General features: G+C 35.8%; 1 non-coding gene across 1 annotated transcript; it reads left to right on the forward strand.

The window, feature by feature from the left end:
• Window positions 1-4,674: 4,674 nt before the first annotated feature.
• LOC117278721 (small nucleolar RNA R71) lies at window positions 4,675-4,781 on the forward strand. The gene has a single exon (XR_004509062.1). It is a non-coding gene; the product is annotated as a small nucleolar RNA R71 (small nucleolar RNA).
• Window positions 4,782-7,455: the final 2,674 nt, after the last annotated feature.

Here is a 7,455-nt window from a genome sequence, read left to right on the forward strand (position 1 = left end):
TTGAAGGTTGAAGTTCTAAAGTTTATTAAGTTTGAATTGGGGTGCGATTCATGGTTTTAGCGTTGTTTGATGTGATTTAAAGACGCGACTAAGTTCGTATGATGTTTTAGGACTGGTTGGTATATTTGGTCGAGGTCCCAGGGGCCTCGGATGGATTCTAGATGGTTAACAAATTGATTTTTGGCCTTATGAAAAGGCTAGTGGCAGCACATCTGGTGTAACCGCACCTGCGAGGTTTTGGCCGCAGGTGCAGAGCCGCAGAAGCGACACAGTGGCCGCATAAGTGACATTTGGACTAGCTGGGATAGCCACAAATGTGAGTGTATATCCGTATCTGCGAGCCCGCAGATGCGAAAAATGAGAGGGGCAGCTGGGTCGTAGAAGCGAAGGGGTATCCGCACATGCGGCAGCGGGAAAGCGCGTGGTTGCGCAGAAGCGAAATGTTGTATACAGAACGGATTTCACTTGGCTTGGAGGGAACCGCACCTACGATGGATCTTCCGCAGGTGCGGAAAGTCGCTGGGCAGTAAGGTTTTATAAAAACGGGACTTGGCCCATTTTTCTTCCATTTATTACTTGGCTGGGGAGAATTTGGAGAGCTTCAAGGGGATATTTTCTTCAAGCAACACAAGGTAAGTGATTCCCACCTATTACAAGTTAAATACATGGTTTGTATAAGGAAATTAGTAGAAATTATGGGGTTTTGGTAGAAAACCTAGAATTTGGCATTTTTGGAATTTAACAACGAAATTGGACATGGAATTTGGAATAAGTTATATATTTTAGTTCGTGGTATTATGGGTAAAGTTTATCTTCGAAAAATTTCGAAATCCGGGCACGTGGGCCCGAGGGTTGATTTTATGAACTTTTAAAGCGGAGTTGAGGATTGTTTAAATTGATTAATTATGGGTATTAGAGTATCTTTTGATTGGTTTACACATTGTTTGAATAGTTTTGGATCGACGGGCTTTGAATTGAGGTGTTGGAGAGGCCTTGAAGCTGGTTTTGGAACTTCGGAGCGAGGTAAGTCTCATGTCTAATATTGTGAGGGGAAAACTACCCCTGGGTGATATTTATTGTTATATGCAACTAGTTGTGGGTGCTACGTACGCACGAGGTGACGGGAGTTCGTACGTAGCTATAGCATGTTTATGTCCGGGTAGACCTAGGATCTTATCCTGTAATATTTAAATTATTTGAACTCATGTTGCTGACATTAATTAATCGAAGTTATAAATGAAATTGATTTAGAAATAATTATATGTATACTAGACCAAGCTTTATCACTTTGAGTTGTGGGCAAGTTATTTGAGAAACGGTAAGGATTATATCTATTTTGTACCCACGTACGGTGTTGTAAACACGTGTCTTGTAATTCGGTAACTTCCTTTCTTTTCTTGTGGAGTGAGCCAAACTCCTCGGCAGTATATAGGTGCATCTATGGTTCGTGCTGCTCGACCCTCGGTAGTGTACATATTTTTTTGGATCGGGCCGAACGTCCTCGGTAGAACCGTGCGTTATATCACTTGTAGCCTGAATATTCATGAGTTAACCTCTCTACTGATGCCTGGCACTTTATACGGTACTCCGGGTTTATTTAATGATGACACTTGACAACCTTCGGAGATACTAAAATAGAATACAAGATTAAGAAATTCATACTTTAAAGGAAATAATTGGAAACTTTTGAGATTTACAGATTTACTTCACTATTGTTGTGCACTTCATACCTGTTATAGATTATTATATTATTTCTTGGACCTCTATTAAGTGTCGATGTCGACCCCACGTCACTACTTCTCCGGGGTTAGGCTAGATACTTACTGGGTACGCGTTGATTTACGTACTCATGCTGTACTTTTACACTAAATGTGCAGGATCTGACAGGTTCATTGATGACCACCTTGGCGCGTAGGCGCACCTGCTGGAGAGACTTCATGTGAGATGCATTCCAGGCTATGCATCGCAGTCAGTCGAGTCTTCATTGTATAATGTATTTTATTCTGTCTTATTACATTTGGGACAAATGCTTTATTATTATTATATTCCTTAGAAAATGCTCATGCACTTGTGACACCGGGTTTTGGGGGTTCTTTCAGGTTATTATTATTGAGGTTCATGGAAATGTTTTCATTTACTCTGTAAATTTTACTTTATACTGTACAATTAAGGGAAATTATGATTTCAAGATGCTAAAATGAGTAATTAAAGTGGTAAATCACTGTTGGCTTGCCTGACGGCGGCATTAGATGCCTCCACGACCTATAGTAAATTTTGGGTCGTGACAACTATACTATAATTTGACAAAGTACGAGTCTTAAATCTTTATATGTTAAAAACTCATTAAAGTTTTGGCGCCGTTGTCGGGGATTGCCATACGTCTACTTCAGATTAATTAACTTATTACTAATTTGAGATTTTTTTTTCTTCTTTGTAACTTATCAGGTAGTTTATGACCCGCTTTTCGATAAAAGGATTGGTAACATACGATTCTGAAATAGAAAAATCTCTATGATTACGCAAGAAAGAACATACATCACAGTTTCAAAGCACTACCGAAGGAGAAATGGAAGTTGAACTCGAAGGCAAAACGTTGGAAACAATATCCAACATTCAAGTTCCATCATTATTTTCAACGTTGTTTCCGAAATGCTGGGTTAAGCCTTCGGTTTATGGTGATCTTTCATGAGGAATTTGTGCATGCAAATTGCAGGTCTGATTCCTTTAGTGTTAGCTAAGCTCTATCCCAAGGCTTTTTTATGTTGTTTCAGGACTCCAATTAACATGCTTTCCCGTTCTGCATTCAAGGAAGATGAAATTATGATTGGAAATGAGTTTGTTTCCAAAAAGACATATTTTAAATGAGTAGGAAGATTTTTTAGTTCAATTTTTGAATGATCCTCAACAGGTGGATTTTGTTCTGGTACTAGTTTTCCATCCAATGCTTATGCTTCCTGTCTGATTATAGGATCATCATTAGTCGTGGTTGCTGATGTAACCAAATATCTTTCCAATGTATTATTAATTAAATAATCATCCTTGTACTCTTCTGCAAGTTCATTTAGTAAGTCAATTTGAAAACAAGAAGATAATGGATCAGTTTCGAGAAATTTCATTATCTTTTGCATGTCAAATACTACTCGTTCTTCATCTACTTGCAATATCAATTGTCCTTGATGGACATCAATGATGGCTCTTCCTGTTATGAGAAATGGTCTCCCTAATATTTATGGCACTTCTCTATTTTTCTCAATTTCTAGCACTATAAAATCTACAGAAAATATAAATTTGTCAACTTTGACAAGAACATTTTGAATGATTCCCCTTGGTTTGTTAGTGCTTTGATCAACTAATTGTAGGGACATTCCCGTGTCTTTCATTTCACCTGGTTCTAATTTTCTGAAAATTAAAAATGGAATTAGATTTATTGAAGCTCCTGAGTCACATAATGCTTTCTCAAAATGAACTCCTCCTAGAGTACATGGGATTGTGAAACTTTTAGGGTCTCCAAGCTTTTGTGGAAGCTTGTTTTGAAGGATAGCACTGTATTTTTCAGTAAGTTTTATCATAGAAACAACTTCTAATTTTCTTTTGTTGGATAAAATTTATTTTAAATATTTAGCATAAGATGGAATTTGTGTCAAAGCTTCTGTGAAAAGAATGTTAATATAAATTTCCTTTAATATTTCCAAAAATTTTGAGAATTGTTTATCAAGTTTTTCTCTTTTCATTTTTTGAGGAAAAGGGATAAATACAACTTGCGCATTCGAGTTTTCAACTTCGAGTTTTCTTTTTCCTTTATCATTTTGTTCTTTTGGCGGTTCATGAGTTATTTTTTTATCCCCACATTTACTTACATGATGCCTTGGTTGAATCTTACCTTGTCTGTTTGCATATGGATCGTTAAGAGTTTTACCTGAATGTAGCGAGATGGATTTGAGGGGCTCCTTTGGATTTTTTTCTGTGTTGCTAGGCAAGGCTCCTTGAATTTGTCCAAATATAAGAGTTGCTAGTTGACTCACCTGAATTTTCAAATTTCGAGAGTTGTGCTTTGGCCTTCCATTTTCTCATCATTCGTCTTAATGTATTTATGCAATAAATCCTTAATACTTGGAGAAAGTAATTGTTGGGATCTTTGTGGATATGGTCTAAAATTTTGCGGCCCTCTATTATGATTATGAAAATCAGGTGAACGTTGAATATGTTGCTTTTGAAGACTTTAAGAGTTTTTGGCACCATTAGGATTATTCCACTGAAATCCTGGATTTTTTTGCCATGGGACTTCCGAAAGGGTAGCTTTTATAGCCAATGGCATTTATCTGTTCATCAGTCTGATTAATTGCCAGGCATTCAGGGTTAAGATGATTCCCACCACACATGTCGCAATTGTCAGACCGGTGTGCATTACCTAAGAAAGATTTAAATTTTTGTGTTAAGGCTGCAATTTGTTGAGTTAACGTGCTCAAAGCATCTGCTTCATTGACAACCACAACCTTTTTAATTGTGACTCTTTCAGCTGGCCATTGCACTTCATTTTCTAAAATTTCATTCAGCAGTTGTAAGGCTTCTATAGTCGTTTTCCCCATTATAGAACCCCCAGCAGCAACATCTATTACATTTCTAGCTGAGGGTTTTAACTCATGATAGAAAATATATAGTTGCATATGTTTTGGGATTTCATGATGGGGACACTTCTTGAGCATAACTTTCAATCTTTCCCAAACTTGATAAACTCACTCAGTGTCAGTTAGCGAAAAATTAGTGATCTCTTGCCTTATTTTAGTTGTTTTAGAGAAAAGGAAAAAAGCCTTAGCCTAATTGTATCTGGTGATACCCCATTATACTTGGCCATTTTAACCAATTCTTGAAAATCAATTAAATGGTTGTGTGGATCCTCGTTGGGTCTCCATTGAAAATGCAACTCTATCAAATTGTTTGGATTAGTCCAGTTCTGATTTCAATGTTGTTGGCCGCCATAGGAGGCCTTCTGACACTTGATTCACAGTCAAAGTGGTCAGGTCTGGCATAATCTCATATTATTCGATTTGCTGGCCTAGGGATCACTTCATCAAATTGTTCTTCCAAATTTAGAGGAGGTGGGTTAAGCTGCTGGATATTGTTTCCAACGTTGTTTCCTTCGAGTTCAACTTCCATTTCTCCTTCGGTAGTTCTTTGAAAGTGTGATGTATGTTCTTTCTTGTGTAATGGTAGAGATATTTCTATTTCAGGATCGTATGCTACCAACTTTTTTGTCGAAGAGCGGGTCATAAACTACCTGATAAGTTAAAAATAAGAAGAAAAAAATCTCAAATTAGTAATAAGTTAATTAATCTGAAGTAGACGTATGGCAATCCCGACAACGATGCCAAAAATTTTATGAATTTTTAACATATAAAGATTTAAGACTCGTACTTTGTCAAATTATAGTAAAGTAAAGTATCGTCCCATAGAGATTGGATATTCTATTCTACAAATTTATATTACCTTTACTTGCTATTTGAGAGAATCGAATTGATAAATATCGCTCATAGTGTTTAATATTAGATTTCTCAAAATAAGAAGAACTACAAGAAAATATGTTAAATAAATAAACTGCATAGAATTCTCAATATGAACGTAGTTATATTATAATGATGATGCCATTTTTCTCAAGAAATTTCTAAAGTGATATTTGTTTATTTCTAATACAAATATATTTTTACTATGGAGTGAATTTGTAACGACCCGATCGGTCATTTTGAGCTCTAACGCGTCGTTCGGCGGTTTGAGGCTTTGAGTAACTTCACTTTAGGTATTATGACTTGTACACGTGATCGGAATTGAATTTCGGGAAGTTCGGAGTTGTTTTGAAAAAAAATCCTAATTTCGGAAGCTTTAAGTTGGAGGAATTGACTAAGGTTTGACTTTTGAGTAAACGACCTCGGAATCAGGATTTGAAGGTTCCAACAGGTTCGTATGATAATTTTGGACTTGGGCGTATGTCCGGATCAGATTTTGGATGACCCGAGAGCGTTTCAGCGCCTAAAGAGAAAATCTTGGTTTGGATAGTAAAAACTTCTTTTGAATATTTTTACTCTCACTAATTTGAGTAGTTAAGGCCTTGAAGATGTATTATCACCTAAATATGTTATTCCTTAATTGCTCGTTTTATCCTTTGCTTCTTTCGAATACAGTGACTAATACAAAATATGTTAAGAAATAAAATAGATAGATATGACAATATTTATCACTTCAACAATCTGATCTTTCAACATATATAGGTAAATTTCTGATCAAGCACCAATTGAAAATACGAATGTCATTATAATAACTTAACAAAGTTCATGCAGCAATTACCAAAAGAAATAAACTTTAACACAGAGGACATACTACTATATATAAGTAGTAGGCTTATTTAGAGACTCACAGACAAGAAAATATGAATACAGGACAATAATAATATTATAACTTTGGAATAGGAAGAGAGTCATCAAGAGATAAAGTTAATCTTCTGAAACTAAGAATTGATCATTTCCTTCTCTCCGACCCTCCGACCCTCCAGTAAGCAGCTGAAGATGGATCTATTTATAGCTTTTTTTTCTTTGGCAAATGAAGTGTACACTTGAAACTTTGTTTCTCAACTTGGCAAGTAGCCAACGCTACTTGCTTGAAGTGCATACTTTCAATCTTTTTGTTCCTTTTCTCCATGTGCTCATTTTTATATAATGGGGTCCACATGAGTTTCCGAGCTTTAACTTCGTTCTAGTCCAACTGTTGACAAGTAATGATTTGTTGATTTATTCCAAATTTTATTATTTCGTGCAACGCAAATAGAAGATTAGTACCCTAATTGTTTTATATAACAATTAACTTTATGCATAGTATTTTTATATTTTTATCTTTATCAACAAGCAAAACCAAAAATCATAAGCGAGTGATACACCGTATCTTTTTAAATACTTCTTCACAAAAGGGCAATACACAATTTCAACTCTTGAGTACGTAAGAACTCAAATAACATTGGAAATATTTATAAAGGAGGACATGGTGATTTACGATTTAAACACGACTTCAAATCAAATGCACTAGCTACAATAACCATGACCATGTTTTATATCTCACTTTAGTTCTTTTACTTTCAAATATATTTATAGGTCATCAGCAGTAAGAGCATTTGGGATCAAGACCTTAAGCATGAGTATGAACAATAGGGGTCTTAGACGCATTGAGTTGTCTTTCACTATTGGTCATAACAACTTGCAATTAAAAACATGATTGAAATCTTAATATTCCGACACATTGGTCACATTTGAATACATTCCCGAAGGAGAGCACAATACGATAGGAGCATTCAGTACACATTTCTAGTACATATCTTTCAACATAAGTTTAACTGTGTAACCACCCGACCAGTCGTTTTGAGCATTTACGCCCCTTTCAACTATTTGAAGCCTTGAATAGCTTCATATGATGTAT

Source organism: Nicotiana tomentosiformis, chromosome 8, assembly GCF_000390325.3.
Source record: "Nicotiana tomentosiformis chromosome 8, ASM39032v3, whole genome shotgun sequence".
In the NCBI taxonomy this organism is placed as follows: Eukaryota; Viridiplantae; Streptophyta; class Magnoliopsida; order Solanales; family Solanaceae; genus Nicotiana; species Nicotiana tomentosiformis.